This window comes from Triticum aestivum, chromosome 3D (assembly GCF_018294505.1).
Source record: "Triticum aestivum cultivar Chinese Spring chromosome 3D, IWGSC CS RefSeq v2.1, whole genome shotgun sequence".
NCBI classification, from domain to species: Eukaryota; Viridiplantae; Streptophyta; class Magnoliopsida; order Poales; family Poaceae; genus Triticum; species Triticum aestivum.
The window spans coordinates 166,053,789-166,074,539 of NC_057802.1; the positions used below are offsets into that span (position 1 = coordinate 166,053,789).

Sequence of the window (20,751 nt, forward strand, 5' to 3'; positions counted from 1 at the left end):
GATTGTGCAACTTTCGGATACCATAGGAGTGCTTTGGGTGTGCCAAACGTCACAACGTAACTGGGTGGCTATAAAGGTGCACTACGGGTATCTCCGAAAGTGTCTGTTGGGTTGGCACGAATCGAGACTGGGATTTGTCACTCCGTATGACGGAGAGGTATCTCTGGGCCCACTCGGTAATGCATCATCATAATGAGCTCAATGTGGCCAAGTGTTTGGTCACGGGATCATGCATTACGGTACGAGAAAAGTGACTTGCCGGTAACGAGATTGAACAAGGTATTGGGATACCGACGATCGAATCTCGGGCAAGTAACGTACCGATTGACAAAGGGAATTGTATACGGGATTGATTGAATCCTCGACATCGTGGTTCATCCAATGAGATCATCGTGGAACATGTGGGAGCCAACATGGGTATCCAGATCCCAGTATTGGTTATTGACCGGAGAGTCGTCTCGGTCATGTCTGCATGTCTCCCGAACCCGTAGGGTCTACACACTTAAGGTTCGGTGACGCTAGGGTTGTAGAGATACTAGTATGCGGTAACCCGAAAGTTGTTCGGAGTCCCGGATGAGATCCCGGACGTCACGAGGAGTTCCGGAATGGTCCGGAGGTGAAGAATTATATATAGAAAGTCCAGTTTCGGCCACCGAGAAAGTTTCGGGGGTCACCGGTATTGTACCGGGACCACGAAAGGGTCCCGGGGGTCCACCGGGTGGGGCCACCTATCCCGGAGGGCCCCATGGGCTGAAGTGGGGAAGGGAACCAGCCCCTGGTGGGCTGGTGCGCCCCCCTTGGGCCTCCCCTGTGCCTAGGGTTGGAAACCCTAGGGGTGGGGGGGCGCCCCACTTGACTTGGGGGGCAAGTCCCCCCTTGGCCGCCGCCCCCCTTGAGATGGGATCTCTGGGGGCCGGCGCCCCCTCCTGGACCCCTATATAAAGAGGGGGGAGGGAGGGCAGCTGCACCCAAGCCCCTGGCGCCTCCCTCTCCCTCCCGTGACACGTCTCCCTCTCGCTGAGCTTGGCGAAGCCCTGCCGAGATCCCCGATGCTTCCACCACCACGCCGTCGTGCTGCTGGATCTCCATCAACCTCTCCTTCCCCCTTGCTGGATCAAGAAGGAGGAGACGTCTTCCCAACCGTACGTGTGTTGAACGCGGAGGTGCCGTCTGTTCGGCGCTCGGTCATCGGTGATTTGGATCACGACGAGTACGACTCCGTCAACCCCGTTCACTTGAACGCTTCCGCTCGCGATCTACAAGGGTATGTAGATGCACTCTTTTCCCTCTCGTTGCTAGAAGACTCCATAGATTGTTCTTGGTGATGCGTAGAAATTTTTTAATTTCTGCAACGATCCCCAACACTGCCGTGGCCCAAGCGGCGGATGAACGGCCGCTCCTCTCGTCGTCCTCCTCCCGATGGCAGGCCAGGCAGGCGGCAGGAGCTTCTCCGTTCTGCTTGGCGACCTCAAGGTCCCGCTCTTCGGGCTGCTCCAGCAGAGCAGCAACATGCGCCTCGGATGGCAGGGGCGCTCGCCATGGTTTGAGGATGTGCTGCGGGCGCTGGCGGCGACCGCGCCCTGGAGGTGGTGGACGCGCGGCGGCACTCCCTGAGCGTGCTCCTGCTGGAGCTCCTCAACGGCAAGTCCCCGACGCATGCGTCGCTGCAGGATGGCGACGGCGGCACGCTAGACCTACCATGGTTGGTGCAGTCGGTGGTGTGCGAGGAGTGGACGGCCGAGGTGATTGGCGTGGAGCTGGTGCGGCTAGGCGCTGCGCCGGGGAGAAGATGGACTCAGGCAGGGGCGGAGCTGGGCCCCGGGCACCCAGGGCCCAGGCCCGGGGCGTGGAAAATTCAACAGGCTATTATATATAGAGGATTTTGTGCAGGCCCGGGGTATAGCCCAGTCAAAAGAAGGAGGCCCAAAGCCTGATGGGCTGGTTCTCCTGAAACGCATGGACGCACGAGGGAAAGACCTCCCCACGATCTAACTGAAACGCACGCACGCACTCACCTGAAACGCCGCGCCGCCGTATGTAAAATCAATCTCCAGGTTCGAGCGCTCGTGCCGCCTCTATTTGCCGCCGTCCACCGCCATGCCGTCGTCCGGTCGACCGCCCCCCAAACACTTCTCCCCTGCTCCCGGCTACCGCTCTCTTGTCCTCTGCGCCGTTCACACCGCGCGGCGCGGCGCGCCATCCCCTGTTCCTCCTGGCTGCTGCACCTTCGTAATTTTCTTTGATGCTTTTTCGGTTTCCCCTGACGAGCTAATTTAATTGGAATAGCGTGTGTGTGTGTATCCAATCAGATATCTACGGTATTGTTGAGCTCCTATTGATGTAATTTCCAATTTCATTTCATATTATAGAAACAGAAGATGAAGAGATTATTTTCATCTATGTCCGCAATAGGGGTATCTGCACCTATCATTTCAGGTGGAGGGAATCAAGCACCTAAAGGGACTGGATACAAACACATATAGGTCTCGCAAAGGGCTTTTACCTCATCGAAGTGGTAAGTTTTCAGATTTGAATCAATAATAATTGTTTCACTTGATGTTTATGCTTTTTTTATGAATTAATATATATTTTGTAATGCCTTGAAGGTGTTGGTTTTCCTACTGTTGGTCAAGTTATGGGAGGCACCAATGAAGTAATCAATTGATTTGGTATTTTTTGTATTCCCATATTACTATTTGTACTTTTGTCATGTTTTATCTATTTTCTTGGATCATTGAGCTTCAAGTTTAAATTGTAGATTTATGGAGAAATTGTACTTTATTTTGTACGCTTTCGCATTAGGTATTTTTTAGAAATGCCATGAGGTAGTTTTAAGTGCCAAAGTTTTCCATGTTGTCGACAAAAAAATTGGGCCCGGGGTTTGCTTAATTCCTGGCTCCGCCACTGACTGCAGGCACCGGCGAAGCTACGGCATAGCACGCCGCTGGCCTCCAGCAACCGGCGCTCCGCACACATCCCTGCCTCCCACGGCCAGATGCTCGGACGGTCCCCCATCACATAGATACACAACAGCGAGCTTCAGTTATCTGAATTTTCAGTTCAGTGTCGTGATTTGGATGGACGCCCGAACACAACAGCGAGGCCAGCTTCAGTTCTCTGAATCTTCAGTTCCGTGTCGTGATTTGGATGGAATTGGAGACCGTGTCCTTCTCCAACATAAATCAATTTCCAATGTAATCGAGTTCGAGTCTATGTTCTTCTCCAATGCAAAAGCATGTAGTGCCCGATCCGGATTGAACTTGGCTGTCATAAGGAGGGATCCTCGACCGGAACGTCCATCAGGCCGCGTCCCTCGACCAGAATGTCCATCAAATCCCATCACATTGCAACTTTCAGAGGAACATCCAATGTCGCTGGCGGAGGAAAATCATCTGTCAAGCCGTACTATGCCGAGTTCGCCGGCGGAAGAAGAACACCCGTCGAGCCCTCCATCGCCTGAGGCGGCTACACCAGAGGTATTTCTCCCCTTGAAAGTTACTACACCTGAGTCTAGCATGTTTGCATCTTTGAAATCTTTTAGAGATTTGTTCAGGATTGTTTGTTGTCTGAACAAGACACATATCTGAAGATTTAGTATTGACTTACACCTTGAAGTTTACATCTGTTGTGGTGTTCCTCTATTCTAAACTGAACCATGCTAATCCGACCAAGTTTGGGCCTACACATAGTCAAAAGTTTGAGTGATAGTTATGTTCCAGTTGCATTTATATTCATATTTCACAGAAGGAACAAAGTTCCAGGAAAAACAACCTGTTAGTGTGTTCCTTGACGTTATACACCTGAGCACCCCTACTGTTAGCACCAAAATTAGCATTATTCTTGGCATGTATATGAATGCTTTGTTTGCATGATTATTTGATTGAAGTAGGGCAGAATAACAGTAAACTGAACCATGAAATTTTAGAATCAGAAAGTAGGCATATACATCGTCATTAGCTCATTTTTCTGAAGTTGCTCCATGTTACTCCAGTTTTAGGTTCTGTCAGTGATGTTCATCAGACATGTCACAGTGCGTGTATACTCTTAAGGGATAGGCAACGGACTATGCGAACATATTTGTTTGTTTATAATCATTTTCTGATTGTTATTTTCCTGTAGGATATGTCATTACTTTTTTTAGTGGGTAGTGACTGCACTACCTAACTGACTATGATGTACTACCTCTGTTTCAACTGATTCCAGCTCAATGTGTCATCACTATTTGAATTATTTATTAGATGCTCGATGAAATTCAGAACTAAGCAATTTTTTCTTCTGCCTTTTCAGTGATGGGAGGTAGATTGAGCTGATAAATTTCTGCACCCACCTTGAGGTCCATAACGTTCTCATAATTATATGGAGCCCAATTCGTATAGATGTATTTGTTTGAGGGAGAGGACTATCTGTGATCAGAAGCAACATTATGTGATCATCATGTGTGCGAGAGATGGCAAGAGTATGTGATATGTATTTCTGTGTACACTACTAATATGTATTGACTGTTCATGTTGATACAGTAGGTTCATGATTGCTTATGGAAACAATAAAATTACTTGAGAAGGATTTTATGAGTATGTACTCTGAGACTTGAGAGGCTGTTATTGGCATGGATTCTCTGTCTAAGGCTGGTGTCAAATCAACATCGGAAGAAGGGCAATAGAAGTGGAATGAGGTGAAGTCCTTTTTTTTTTGAAAAGGAGGAGGACCCCGGCCTCTGCATCTGGACGATGCATGCAGCCACTTTATTAATTATTCACACAAGACATTACAAAGTCATACAATAGTAAGACTAAAGCCACCGTCTAGGCAACATCTGTCGCTACTCCTATCCAGTTGATGTAGGGATGCTGATAGTCTGGGCCTAATACCAAACAGACCTCGCAGCCACACCTAACATCTAAGACCCGAGGTCCCAACCAGGATGCCTGCCGGGTATGGGGCACCCATCAGTCCGGCGCACTCCTCAACCAGGACGCCTGCCAGGTATGAGGCCGCCGCAGCCACCTGCCACCAATCCATCTTCAGTGTTGTCCTGCTGCATCTACCTTGCACGGTCTAGCTGCCGTCGGCGCCACCACGACGCCAGCTGACAACGCCACCATCCTGCGCTCGTCCATCATCACACGCCCACCGGCGAGACCCCGCTACTCCATGCCGCTGAGTCCCGCCGTTGTCGACGTGCCAGATGCCACGCCGCTCCTCCGACGCGAAACACCACCTGTTGCCACTAGTCCCATCCCCTCCGCCTGCAGTTCCTCACCTAAATGCCCTAGGCGGTGCCTCCAAGAAGGGAACGACACACGCAGTGCCGCCGCCGCCCAATCTAAGGAGATTTAGGGTTTTCACCCGGGCATGGGGTCGGGGTGGAGGGCATGGACCTCGACGGCGCCTACAAGGAGGAGAATGGCGATCCTGGTCGTTGTCACCGTCGAGATGAACGAGTCATCCAGAGTTTCCTCCGGTCCGATGTCACCTCTACCAGCTCCGCGAACGCACTGAGGCCGACGACCGCGATCGTAAGCCACCAAGTGCAGCGGGAGAGAGCCTGCAGCGCGGAGGAGATCCACCGGCGACTCACCACCCATGCGGTCAAGATGCCGTCCATCCATCCCCCGCGAACGTCGCAAGCTGAGGGCGCCGTCGCCATGCCTAATGGGGCCGCCTCCCCTGGTCCAGGTTCCTCCACGAAGGCCGGAGTGGCGAGATCCGCCACGAGCGACGAGATCCGGCACCACGCGGCCGACGCCATCGCCCAAGCCCGCCGCCGCCGAGAGCCCGCACGCTGCCGGGAGTCACACACCCGTGGATCTGGGCACCCGTGCACCGCCGCGACTCCGGCGCCTCCAGGATCCGCCACATCGTCGGGAGGGCCGCACCCCGCGGATCAGGACGCCCGCGCCGCCGCGGATCCGGGAACGGGAGGAGAGACCTCCGCCGCTGCCGTCGCACGCACGGGCTTTGCCCGGCGCCGACCATCAGCAGTGGCTGAGGGGGAGAAGGGCGCTGGAGGACCACAGTACATCTCCGTGTGCCCAGGTGAAGTCCTATTGATACCTACAATTCATTGATTAACTCAAACAAATGATACTAGACATCAACTACTGCAATTGATCCATGAATATTTGTTAGGTTGTACTCCCTCTGTTCCTAAATATTTGTCTTTCTAGAGATTTCAACAAGTGACTATATACGGAGCAAAATGAGTGAATCTACACTCTAAAATATGTCTATATACATCCGTATGTGGTAGTCCATTTAAAATCTCTAAAAAGACAAATATTTAGGAACAGAGGGAGTAGTATCTATCTAACATCTAGAAGGGGAAAATGTGATGAACATTATTTTCACAATGTTATGTATATGAGTATATCTTTAAAATGTGGTACAGAGAGCAGAAGGTCTTAAATGCTTGCAAATCCTCAGTTTTAAGAGCATAAGATACAATCTTAATTTATTTCCAGATTTATTTTTGTCTTATTGGAATTCTGAACATGCGAAGGTTGTTAGCTCGTCATGTGGTCGATTTGGTTTCTGGAAATTCTTTCGCATACTATGTTTGAGCGCTTTTGTTCTTGAGTTCTTCTGGTGGAGGGAATCAGAAGTGATTCTTCTGCAATGTGAGGAGATCTCAAATCAAGCCAGCCTCCAAGAGAAGAGAACAAGTAGTACATCTCTACCCAGACGAGCTGAATCTGAACGACTCAGATTATCATGTTACCGTGTACCGGTCCGGCAGATGTGCAAGTGCAACTACATTGCTTGAGTGTAAGGCAGACTGATTCATCTGCGTGAAGCCAGTATGACAAGGCTAAGTCCGCACAAGATAAAAAAACACAATAAATTTGGCCCCTTGATATTTCTGTTTATGGGTTGTTTTTCCGGGGAGCTCATAGTTTAGCAGTTCTCTTCTATGCTAATCTGAATTGTATGTGGCCCATTGTTTAATTGCTCATGCACATTATTAATTGTGGTTTGCATCGTCAATCTGCACTTTGGTAGGAGCCTTGGGAGTTCCTGACTATTCTCTGGGCAACCCCCTATACTTTATAGTAGTTCAACTTAGCCTTTATTTGTCGCAAACTATGATTCTGTACTACACCTTAGAATCTTTGTTAAGTCTGAATTGCGCGGTTTACTGACTGAATTTACCCACTAGCTCCGCTGATTTATTGTCGGGGGATGTACCCGGGCAGCCTCATCCGCACCTAATAACATTTCAAGACATCGGGGCTGGCAAAGCCCCTCATACCGGCTAGCCGCGTGGCCGGCTCCTTGGGCCAGTTAGGACCACGCGGCCGGCTTTCAGAAGACGGCGCACCCCTAGAAGGCGGCTTTGGGGGCGGGCCGGCTTCCAGCAGCCGGCCCCTCTTTCTCCTCGGAGTCTGCACTCACCCACTACGACAAGACATGGCGTGGCTACAGTGCCGCCTGCTCCCCCGAATGCCGGAGGAGCGTGGCTACAGTGCGCGCTGACCAGGCGGCCACCTATCCGCACGGCGTGGGACTGTAGCCATGCGACTCATGACGCGACCCTTGTCAGCAAGGACCGTGCTACAGCAAAAGGTAATCAGCATGGCCCGCAGGCGGCGGGCCCTACCCGTCGGCCGGATTCTCGGCAGCCTGCGGGGCCCTCCAGAGGCGGGCCCCAGCAGCCGGCGGAGAACCCGGCGACCCTAGACACTGATGTCCGGGTCCTACACCCGGTCGTATTACCATTGTACCCCTGGGGGGTGGGCCTATAAGACCCCCCGGGCTCACACATGCAAAGGGTTCAACTCTCATTCCACACACACACACCATAGCTAGGAGAAGAGGGAAAGCCCTACCCTTCTTCCTCCTCTAGCAGTACAGCTCCAGGAGCAACTCTGTATACTCCGTCATCATAGCAGGACTAGGGGTGTTATCTCTCCGGAGAGCCCCGAGCCTGGGTACATCTCGTGTGCTCCCGAGCTCGTGCTCACCCTCGCTTCCGGAACCCGATGACGTCCTCATGGCTCCAACCACGATAAGCCACCCCCTGGCATCTGACGTGAGATTACCACGACAGTCGGCGCCCACCGTGGGGCCATCCGCGACATCGGCCGGAGTTGTGTTCCGGACGGGAACCACCCTTCCCTCCGGCGAGCGCGTCGCGTCTGGCTTGATCAAGCAGCCAGATGCGTTCGTTTGCGCTTGCACCGGCGCACCGCCCGACGCAGGAGTCGTCTGCCCCGCGGGCTGCCTCATCGACCTCTTCGAGAAGCTCAGCCTTTCCGATGCGGTCGCCACCGACGCGGGAGCCATTTGCACTATGAGCTGCCTCACTGACCTCTTCGGGAAGCTCAGCCTCTCTGATGCGGTCGCCACCGACGGGTACCCCGGCGACGTGGTGGTCATCGACGACCCGCTCCCTCCTGTCGCTAGCGACGCCTCTGCCGGCGCGCTCGACGCTGGCGTCTTTGTGGAGGTGATGGTCACTGGCAACAGGCAGGACATTGGCGGGGCAGCCCAGGACCCATTGCGAGTAGCAATGCAGGACCTGGCTGCTCCCGTCGATGCCAACGCCGACCCGGGGGCGCTAGAAGAAATACGCGTCAAGCTCCTCGACAGCGCCACCAAGATGGCACCATGAAGCGCCACGCTGAGGCTAACCAGCGCGAGATTGACCGCATAGCGGGCGGCACGCCGGCTGTAGGCGAGCCTAGCCGAGCTGGCGCCGTCCGGCAACCCGCCGCGGCCATCGCTAGCATGCTGGGAGTCGGACGTCTGATCTACGACACCCCAGTGCAGAACATGCACGCCGCGCAGGTGGTGGCAGAAGAACTCGAGACCCTGGAGGACGACGAACGGCGCAGCCAGCTGAACCGCCTCTAGGAGCTCCTCAACGCTGCGAACACGCAACAAGACACGTGCAACAACGTGGTGGGAGCCGGCCAGCAGGCCGACCTCCCGGAAAGAAACCCTCCACCCCGCCACGACGATGGAGCGACCTCCCGGTCCCCTAGTGGCGGCGGCCGCGGCCAGCGGAACCCAGAGCCGGCTGCTAGCCGCAGCTGGCACTCTCATGAGACAGTTGTGAACAGTCGGCAAGTTCCTCCGAGAGCGGAGGGCTGGCGCTAGCTGGATGAACGCCCGCCTCCCCCCCCCCCCCCGCGTAGGGAGAGGCTGGCTTCTTCGGCGCCGGTTGACTACCCGACCTTGGGAGGCCGGCTAGACCCCCGTGAAGCAGTCGGTGAGAATGACGCTTGTTGCCGGATCGAGCAGCTGGCTCGGTCCCTGGCAATGGAGGAGGAGGATACAGTCGGCCCGGCCTGCTTCGGCCCTCGCATCCGCGACGAGCCCTTCCCCAAAGGGTTCTCGCGACACTCCCAAGTACAATGGCGCTGTGAAGCCGGAAGATTGTTTGACCGACTATGCCACGGCAGTGAGCATAGAGAATGGCAACAAGCGCGTTGCCGTGCGTTCATGTTGCAGGGCACGACCCAGACATGGCTGAACAACCTCAAGGTCAACAGCATCAACAGTTGACTGGACTTCAACGAAGTCTTCGTGCGCAACTTCAACAGCACCTACAAGCGCCCCCAAGGCTTGCCAGCTCTCCATGTGTGTTCAGAGCCTGACCGAGTCCACTCGCGACTACCTGACGCGCTGGGCCGAGTTGCGCAACTCCTGCGAGGGGTTGCAGGAGGTGCAGGCCATCGAGTACTTTACCTCCGGGTGCAGAGAGGGCACCCTGCTCAAACACAAGCTTCTGTGCGACAAGCCAGCTACCTTGGACGAGCTCCTGGTCATGGCGGACAAGTACACCACAGTCGATTCTTCCATGAAGTCGGAGATCCGGGTCAACGCGTCTGGGAAGGTGATCCCGCCGGCTTCTTCGGCGTCGGCTGGTGACTCCAATCGGCGTCAGCAGTCGAACGACAACAAGCGCAAGGCCTAGAAGCCGGCTTCTAACAACCGGCAAGTAGCGACCGTCGAGGACCAGCAACCGGCAGGTCAACCCGTCCCCAAGCATCCGCGGGGCGGCTAGGGTGCCTGGCTACCAGCCTTCTCCTTTGAGCAGGCCCTCGACGCTCCATGCAAGTTCCCCAGCGGCGCGAAGCCGTCCAACCATACAACCCGGCAGTGCAGCTGCCTCACCCGAATCACTAAGGGTGAGGGCTTGTCGCCTCCTCCAGCCGGCCTAGCGGCTCCGGCTCCTCAGCAGCCGGCCTGCCCTGTCGGCTGTTGGGGAACGTAGCAGAAATTCAAAATTTTCTACGCATCACCAAGATCAATCTATGGAGTAATCTAGCAACGAGGGGAAGGGGAGTGCATCTACATACCCTTGTAGATCGCGAGCGGAAGCGTTCAAGAGAACGGGGTTGATGGAGTCGTACTCGTCGTGATCCAAATCACCGATGATCCTAGCGCCGAACGGACGGCACCTCCGCGTTCAACACACGTACGGAGCAGCGACGTCTCCTCCTTCTTGATCCAGCAAGGGGGGAGGAGAGGTTGATGGAGATCCAGCAGCACGACGGCGTGGTGGTGGAAGTAGCGGGATCCCGGCAGGGCTTTGCCAAGCGCAAGCGGGGAGGAAGAGGTGTCACGGGAGGGAGAGGGAGGCGCCAGGGCTTGGATTGCTGCTGCCCTCCCTCCCCCCACTATATATAGGGCCAAGGGAGAGGGGGGGCGCAGCCTTGGCCCTTCCTCCAAGGAAGGGTGCGGCCAGGGAGGAGTCCTTCCCCCCAAGGCACCTCGGAGGTGCCTTCCCCCTTTAGGACTCTCCCTTTTCTTATCTCTTGGCGCATGGGCCTCTTGGGGCTGGTGCCCTTGGCCCATATAGGCCAAGGCGCACCCCCTACAGCCCATGTGGCCCCCCGGGGCTGGTGGACCCCCTTGGTGGACCCCCGGACCCCTTTCGGCACTCCCGGTACAATACCGATAAAGTGCGAAACTTTTCCGGCGACCAAAATAAGACTTCCCATATATAAATCTTTACCTCCGGACCATTCCGGAACTCCTCGTGACGTCCGGGATCTCATCCGGGACTCCGAACAACTTTCGGGTTACCGCATACTAATATCTCTATAACCCTAGCGTCACCGAACCTTAAGTGTGTAGACCCTACGGGTTCGGGAGACACGCAGACATGACCGAGACGACTCTCCGGTCAATAACCAACAGCGGGATCTGGATACCCATGTTGGCTCCCACATGCTCCTCGATGATCTCATCGGATGAACCACGATGTCGAGGATTCAATCAATCCCGTATACAATTCCCTTTGTCTATCGGTATGTTACTTGCCCGAGATTCGATCGTCGGTATCCCGATACCTTGTTCAATCTCGTTACCGGCAAGTCTCTTTACTCGTTCCGTAACTCACATCATCCCGTGATCAACTCCTTGGTCACATTGTGCACATTATGATGATGTCCTACCGAGTGGGCCCAGAGATACCTCTCCGTTTACACGGAGTGACAAATCCCAGTCTCGATTCGTGCCAACCCAACAGACACTTTCGGAGATACCTGTAGTGCACCTTTATAGCCACCCAGTTACGTTGTGACGTTTGGTACACCCAAAGCATTCCTACGGTATCCGGGAGTTGCACAATCTCATGGTCTAAGGAAATGATACTTGACATTAGAAAAGCTCTGAGCAAACGAACTACACGATCTTGTGCTAGGCTTAGGATTGGGTCTTGTCCATCACATCATTCTCCTAATGATGTGATCCCGTTATCAACGACATCCAATGTCCATGGTCAGGAAACCGTAACCATCTATTGATCAACGAGCTAGTCAACTAGAGGCTTACTAGGGACATGGTGTTGTCTATGTATCCACACATGTATCTGAGTTTCCTATCAATACAATTCTAGCATGGATAATAAACGATTATCATGAACAAGGAAATATAATAATAACCTATTTATTATTGCCTCTAGGGCATATTTCCAACAGTCTCCCACTTGCACTAGAGTCAATAATCTAGTCCACATCACCATGTGATTAACACTCATAGGTCACATCACCATGTGACCAACATCCAAAGAGTTTACTAGAGTCAACAATCTAGTTCACATCACTATGTGATTAACACTCAATGAGTTCTGGTTTGATCATGTTATGCTTGTGAGAGAGGTTATTAGTCAACGGGTCTGAACCTTTCAGATCCGTGTGTGCTTTACGAATATCTATGTCATCTTGTGGATGCTACCACGCGCTACTTGGAGCCATTTCAAATAATTGCTCTACTATACGAATCCGGTTTACTACTCAGAGTCATCCGGATTAGTGTCAAAGTTCGCATCGACGTAACCCTTTACGACGAACTCCTTTTCACCTCCATAATCGAGAAAATTCCTTAGTCCACTAGATACTAAGGATAAGTTCGACCGCTGTCATGTGATCCATTCCCGGATCACTATTGTACCCCTTGACCAACTCATGGCAAGGCACACTTCATGTGCGGTACACAGCATAGCATACTGTAGAGCCTACGTCTAAAGCATAGGGGACGACCTTCGTCCTTTCTCTCTCTTCTGCTGTGGTCAGGTCTTGAGTCTTACTCAATACTCACACCTTGTAACACAGCCAAGAACTCCTTCTTTGCTGATCTATTTTGAACTCTTTCAAAATCATGTCAAGGTGTGCGTTCTTTGAAAGTATCATCAGGCGTCTTGATCTATCTCTATAGATCTTGATGCCCAATATGTAAGCAGCTTTATCCAGGTCTTCCTTTGAAAAACTCCTTTCAAACAACCCTTTATGCTTTCCAGAAATTTTACATCATTTCGGATCAACAATATGTCATTCACATATACTTATCAGAAATGTTGTAGCGCTCCCACTCACTTTATTGTAAATACAAGTTTCTAACAAACTTTGTATAAACCCAAAAACTTTGATCACTCCATCAAAGCGTATATTCTGACTCCGAGATGCTTGCTCTAGTCCATGGAAGGATCGCTGGAGCTAGCATACCTTTTAGCATCCTTAGGATCGACAAAACCTTTCTGATTGTATCACATACAACCTTTCCTTACGAAAACTGGTAAGGAAACTTGTTTTGACATCCATCTGCCAGATTTCATAAATGCAGCTAATGCTAACATGATTCCGACGGACTTAAGCATCGCTACGGATGAGAAAATCTCATCGTAGTCAACTCCTTGAACTTGTGGAAATACTCTTTGCCACAAGTCGAGCTTCATAGACGGTAACATTACCGTCCACGTCCGTCTTCTTCTCAAAGATCCATTTATCTCGGATTTCATGGCTTCTAACCATTTGTCGGAATATGGGCCCACCATCGCTTCTCCATAGCTCGTAGGTTCAGTATTGTCCAACAACATGATATCTCAGACAGGATCACGTACCACTCTGAAGTAGCACGCATCCTCGTCGTCCTACGAGGTTTGGTAGTGACTTGATCCGAAGTTTCATGATCACTATCATAAGCTTCCACTTCAATTGGTATAGGTGCCACAGGAACAACTTCCTGTGCCCTGCTACACACTAGTTGAAGTGACGGTTCAATAACCTTATCAAGTCTCCACCATCCTCCCACTCAATTCTTTCGAGAGAAACTTTTCCTCGAGAAAGGAACCGTTTCTAGAAGCAATTACTTTTGCTTCCAGATCTGAAATAGGAGGTATACCCAACTGTTTTGGGTATTCTATGAAGATGCATTTATCCGCTTTGGGTTCGAGCTTATCAGCCTGAAACTTTTTCACATAAGCATCGCAGCCCCAAACTTTTAAGAAACGACAACTTAGGTTTCTCTAAACGGTGTCGTCTCAACGGAATTGCGTGGTGCCCCTTTTAAAGTGAATGCGGTTGTCTCTAATGCCTAACCCATAAACGATAGTGGTAATTCGATAAGAGACATCATGGTATGCACCATATCCAATAGGGTGCAGTTATGATGTTCGGACACACCATCACACTATGGTGTTCCAGGCGGTATTAATTGTGAAACACTTTCCACAATGTCTTAATTGTGTGCCAAACTCGTAACTCAGATACTCATCTCTATGATCATATCACAGACATTTTATCCTCTTGTCACGACGATCTTCAACTTCACTCTGAAATTACTTGAACCTTTCAATAATTCAGACTTGTGTTTCATCAAGTAAATACACTCAGCATCTACTCAAATCATCTGTGAAGTAAGAACATAACGATATCCACTGCATGCCTCAGCACTCATTGGACTGCATACATCAAAATGTATTACTTCCAATAAGTTGCTCTCTTGTTCCATCTTACTGAAAACGAGGCCTTTCAGTCATCTTGCCCATGTGGTATGATTTGCATGTCTCAAGTGATTCAAAATCAAGTGAGTCCAAACGATCCATCTGCATGGAGTTTCTTCATGCATATATACCAATAGACATGGTTCGCATGTCTCAATCTTTTCAAAAACGACTGAGTCCAAAGATCCATCTACATGGAGCTTCTTCATGCGTTCTATACCAATATGACTCAAATGGCAGTGCCACAAGTATGTGGAACTATCATTACTATTTATCTTTGGCACGAACATGTGTATCACTACGATCGAGATTCATTTTAGGTGCAAGACCATTGAAGGTATTATTCAAATAAACAGAGTAACCATTATTCTCCTTAAATGAATAACCGTATTGCGATAAACATAATCCAATCATGCTCAACGCAAACACCAAATCTCGATGGTAGAGGGAGCATGCGATGCTTGATCACATCAACCTTGGAAACACTTCCAACACATATCGTCATCTCACCTTTAGCTAGTCTCCATTTATTCCGCAGCTTTTATTTCGAGTTACTAACACTTAGCAACCGAACCGGTATCTAATACCCTGGTGCTGCTAGGAGTACTAGTAAAGTACACATTCATATAATGTATATCCAATATACTTCTGTCGACCTTGCCTGCCTTCTCATCTACCAAGTATCTAGGGTAGTTCTGCTTCAGTGACCGTTCCCTCATTACAGAAGCACTTAGTCTCGGGTTTGGGTTCAACCTTGGGATTCTTCACTAGAGCAGCAAATGATTTGCTGTTTCATGAAGTATCCCTTTTGCCCTTGCCCTTCTAGAAACTAGTGGTTTTACTAACCATCAACAATTGATGCTCCTTCTTGATTTCTACTTTCGCGGTGTCAAACATCGCGAATAGCTCAAGGATCATCATAACTATCCCTGATATGTTATAGTTCATCACGAAGCTCTACTAGCTTGGTGGCAGTGACTATGGAGAACCATCACTATCTCATCTGGGAGATTAACTCCCACTCGATTCAAGCGATTGTGGTACTCAGACAATCTGAGCACATGCTCAACGATTGAGCTTTTCTCCCTTAGTCTGCAGGCTTAAGAAACTTGTCAGAGGTCTCATACCTCTTGACGTGGGCACTAGTCTGAAATCCCAATTTCAGTCTTCGGAACATCTCATATGTTCTGCGACGTTTCAAAAACCGTCTTTGGTGCCACAATTCTAAACCGTTAGCATTACGCACTGAACTATCACGTAGTTATCAAAACGTGTATGTCAGATGTTCCGCAACATCTACAGACGACGCTGAGGTTCAGCACACCGAGCGGTGCATTAAGGACATAAGCCTTCTGTGCAGCAATGAGGACAATCCTCAGTTTACGGACCCAGTCCGCATAATTGCTACTATCAACTTTCAACTAAATTTTCTCTAGGAACATATCTTAAACAGTAGAACTAAAGCGTATGACATAATTTGCAAAGACCTTTTGACTATGTTCATGATAATGAAGTTCATCTGATTATTGAACTCCCACTCAGATAGACATCCCTCTAGTCATCTAAGTGATACATGATCCGAGTCAAACTAGGCCGTGTCCGATCATCACGTGAGACGGACTAGTCATCATCGGTGAACATCTCCATGTTGATCGTATCTACTATACGACTCATGTTCGACCTTTCGGTCTCTTGTGTTCCGAGGCCATGTCTGTACATGCTAGGCTCGTCAAGTCAACCTAAGTGTTTCGCATGTGTTCCGAGGCCATGTCTGTACATGCTAGGCTCGTCAACACCCGTTGTATTCGAACGTTAGAATCTATCACACCCGATCATCACGTGGTGCTTCGAAACAACGAACCTTCGCAACGGTGCACAGTTAGGGGGAACACGTCTCTTGAAATTTTAGTGAGGGATCATCTTACTTACTACCGTCGTTCTAAGCAAATAAGATGCATAAACATGATAAACATCACATGCAATCAAATAGTGACATGATATGGCCAATATCATTTTGCTCCTTTGATCTCCATCTTCGGGGCACCATGATCATCTTTGTCACCGGCATGACACCATGATCTCCATCATCATGATCTCCATCATTGTGTCTTCATGAAGTTGTCACGCCAACGATTACTTCTACTTCTATGGCTAACGCGCTTAGCAATAAAGTAAAGTAATTTACATGGCGTTATTCAATGACACGCAGGTCATACAAAAATAAAGACAACTCCTATGGCTCCTGCCGGTTGTCATACTCATCGACATGCAAGTCGTGATTCCTATTACAAGAATATGATCAATCTCATACATCACATATATCATTCATCACATCTTCTGGCCATATCACATCACATAGCACATGCTGCAAAAACAAGTTAGACGTCCTCTAATTGTTGTTGCAAGTTTTTACGTGGCTTGTATAGGTTTCTAGCAAGAACGTTTCTTACCTACGTAAAACCACAACGTGATATGCCAATTTCTATTTACCCTTCATAAGGACCCTTTTCATCGAATCCGTTCCGACTAAAGTGGGAGAGACAGACACCCGCTAGCCACCTTATGCAACTAGTGCATGTCAGTCGGTGGAACCTGTCTCACGTAAGCGTACGTGTAAGGTCGGTCCGGGCCGCTTCATCCCACAATGCCGCCGAAACAAGATAAGACTAGTAGCGGCAAGAAGAATTGGCAACATCTACGCCCACAACTACTTTGTGTTCTACTCGTGCATAGAAACTACGCATAGACCTAGCTCATGATGCCACTGTTGGGGAACGTAGCAGAAATTCAAAATTTTCTACGCATCACCAAGATCAATCTATGGAGTAACATAGCAACGAGGGGAAGGGGAGTGCATCTACATACCCTTGTAGATCGCGAGCGGAAGCGTTCAAGAGAACGGGGTTGATGGAGTCGTACTCGTCGTGATCCAAATCACCGATGATCCTAGCGCCGAACGGACGGCACCTCCGCGTTCAACACACGTACGGAGCAGCGACGTCTCCTCCTTCTTGATCCAGCAAGGGGGGAGGAGAGGTTGATGGAGATCCAGCAGCACGACGGCGTGGTGGTGGAAGTAGCGGGATCCCGGCAGGGCTTCGCCAAGCGCAAGCGGGGAGGAAGAGGTGTCACGGGAGGGAGAGGGAGGCGCCAGGGCTTGGATTTGCTGCCCTCCCTCCCCCCACTATATATAGGGCCAAGGGAGAGGGGGGGGCGCAGCCTTGGCCCTTCCTCCAAGGAAGGGTGCGGCCAGGGAGGAGTCCTTCCCCCCAAGGCACCTCGGAGGTGCCTTCCCCCTTTAGGACTCTCCCTTTTCTTATCTCTTGGCGCATGGGCCTCTTGGGGCTGGTGCCCTTGGCCCATATAGGCCAAGGCGCACCCCCTACAGCCCATGTGGCCCCCCGGGGCTGGTGGACCCCCTTGGTGGACCCCCGGACCCCTTTCGGCACTCCCGGTACAATACCGATAAAGTGCGAAACTTTTCCGGCGACCAAAATAAGACTTCCCATATATAAATCTTTACCTCCGGACCATTCCGGAACTCCTCGTGACGTCCGGGATCTCATCCGGGACTCCGAACAACTTTCGGGTTACCGCATACTAATATCTCTATAACCCTAGCGTCACCGAACCTTAAGTGTGTAGACCCTACGGGTTCGGGAGACATGCAGACATGACCGAGACGACTCTCCGGTCAATAACCAACAGCGGGATCTGGATACCCATGTTGGCTCCCACATGCTCCTCGATGATCTCATCGGATGAACCACGATGTCGAGGATTCAATCAATCCCGTATACAATTCCCTTTGTCTACCGGTATGTTACTTGCCCGAGATTCGATCGTCGGTATCCCGATACCTTGTTCAATCTCGTTACCGGCAAGTCTCTTTACTCGTTCCGTAACTCACATCATCCCGTGATCAACTCCTTGGTCACATTGTGCACATTATGATGATGTCCTACCGAGTGGGCCCAGAGATACCTCTCCGTTTACACGGAGTGACAAATCCCAGTCTCGATTCGTGCCAACCCAACAGACACTTTCGGAGATACCTGTAGTGCACCTTTATAGCCACCCAGTTACGTTGTGACGTTTGGTACACCCAAAGCATTCCTACGGTATCCGGGAGTTGCACAATCTCATGGTCTAAGGAAATGATACTTGACATTAGAAAAGCTCTTAGCAAACGAACTACACGATCTTGTGCTAGGCTTAGGATTGGGTCTTGTCCATCACATCATTCTCCTAATGATGTGATCCCGTTATCAACGACATCCAATGTCCATGGTCAGGAAACCGTAACCATCTATTGATCAACGAGCTAGTCAACTAGAGGCTTACTAGGGACATGGTGTTGTCTATATATCCACACATGTATCTGAGTTTCCAATCAATACAATTCTAGCATGGATAATAAACGATTATCATGAACAAGGAAATATAATAATAACCTATTTATTATTGCCTCTAGGGCATATTTCCAACATCGGCATGCTCCAAGATGAAGTCCCAACGATAACGCCACTTATGTTGTCTTCACCAGTGAAGCCGACGACAAGCGCAGTCGGCGTCAGCAGCATCACGAGGTGAATGCTGTTATTCCAGAGGTCCCCCAATTCATGCACTGCTCTGAGAGGCCCATCACCTGGAGCCGAGATGACCATCCGGCCATGACGCCTTCGCCGGGTGCTTATGCCATGGTGCTGGACTCCACCTTCTCAACCAAGAGGCAGGCTTGCCACTTTTTCCTGAATCCTGATAGATGGCAGTAGCAGCATCAACATCCTCTACCACGACACCATGGAAAAGCTAGGCATCAAGGAGAAGCAACTCCAGCCCAGCCGGACCGTGTTCCATGGCATCGTCCCTAGGCTTTCCCGCTCTCCAATCGGCAAGATCAAGATCAACGTTCTGTTCGGCGACAAGGCCCACTTCTGTCGTGAGCCAATCTGGTTTGAGGTGGTCGACTTGGATAACCCCTACGATGCGCTCTTGGGCTAGCCAACGATGGCCAAATTCATGGTGGTTCCACACTATAAGAATTTGCTCGAGTGCGCCGCAACCAGCTCCCGGCTGGCCGAGTCCCTCATCATCACTGAAGAAAAGCGCCTCCTTGACTGGGTTGTGGCCATGGCCAGCAAGCAGCCAGCCATGTCAACTGACCCCAAGGATGCTAAAGGTGAGGGCTCCTTCCAGCCGTCTAAGGAAACCAAGAAGATCATCTTGGACCCGGCGCACCCGGAGCAGTATGCTGTCATAGGGTCCAACCTCGACAGCAAATAGGAAAGCGAGCTCGTCGACTTCCTCCGTGAGAATCGGGATATCTTCGCATGGTCCCCCAAGGACATGCCGGGTGTTCCGAGGGAGTACGCCGAGCACAAGCTCCATGTACGGCCGGATGCTAAGCTGGTCAAGCAACCCCTCCGCCGCCTATCAGAAGAGAAGAGAAGGATCGTTGGTGAAGAAATCGCCTGGCTTCTGGCTACCGGCTTCATCATGGAAGTCTTCTACCCGGATTGGCTTGCCAACCCAGTCCTCGTTTTGAAGAAAAACAACAAGTGGCGCATGTGTATCGATTACACGAGCCTGAAGAAGGCCTGCCCCAAGGATCCGTTTGCCTTGCCCCGGATTGATCAAGTGACCGACTCCATGGCCGGCTGCGAGCTGCTGTCCTTCTTGGACGCCTACTCTGGCTACCACCATATCAAGCTGGACCCGGACGATCAACTGAAGACCGCCTTCATCACCCCTTTCGACGCGTTCTTCTACATCACCATGACGTTTGGCTTGAGGAATGTCGGCGCCACCTTCCAACGCTGCATGTAGAAGTGCCTCCTGCTACAACTCGGCAGGAATGCCCATGTCTACGTGGACGACATTGTGATGAAGACGGAGAAGCGCGACACCCTTTTGGAGGATCTCAAGGAGACCTTCGCCAACCTGCACCGTTTCCAAATCAAGCTCAACCCGGAGAAGTGTGTTTTTGGAGTGCCAGCCAGTCAGCTCCTTGTCTTCCTTGTTTCTAAGTGCGGGATAGAGTGCAACCCCATGAAGATCAAGGCCATTGAGCGGATGAAGAAACCGACCAAGCTGCGGGACGTTCAGAAGTTCACCGGGTGCCTGGCATCTGGACAAGAATGCCCTCCCTTCGTACCAACTGATGAAGAAGACCAAGTGCTTCGAGTGGACTGACCAGGCGGACGAGGCGTTCCTCCAGCTCAAGCGGATGTTGTCCACGCCGCCTGTTCTGGCCGCTCTGACTGCCAAAGAACCAAACATTTCTTGAAAAAAAGTTGATTTTTTTTTAAAAAAATCGATTACATTTTAACACAAATAATTTATGAAATTCCAAAAACAATTTTAAAAAGTGTGACATGGTAACATTTTGCCCAATACACGTTTTACATTTTCTTAATGACAATAATTTTTTTTAAGTTATGTGAACATTTTTTACATCTTTTAAACATTTTTAAAAAATCAGGTTTCTAAACTTGTTCCCATATTTTAAAAAATGTGTT

General features: G+C 50.6%; 1 long non-coding RNA gene across 2 annotated transcripts; it reads left to right on the forward strand.

Annotated features, from left to right (window-relative positions):
• Positions 1 to 2,016: 2,016 nt before the first annotated feature.
• LOC123074437 (uncharacterized) lies at positions 2,017 to 4,579 on the forward strand. Of its 2 annotated transcripts, none has more exons than XR_006435966.1 (5): positions 2,017 to 2,318; positions 2,413 to 2,515; positions 2,607 to 2,669; positions 2,915 to 3,476; positions 4,288 to 4,579. It is a non-coding gene; the product is annotated as an uncharacterized lncRNA (long non-coding RNA). The 2 variants fall into 2 exon arrangements; XR_006435965.1 differs by having other exon boundaries at positions 2,017 to 2,229; positions 2,370 to 2,515.
• The last annotated feature ends 16,172 nt before the right edge of the window (positions 4,580 to 20,751 follow it).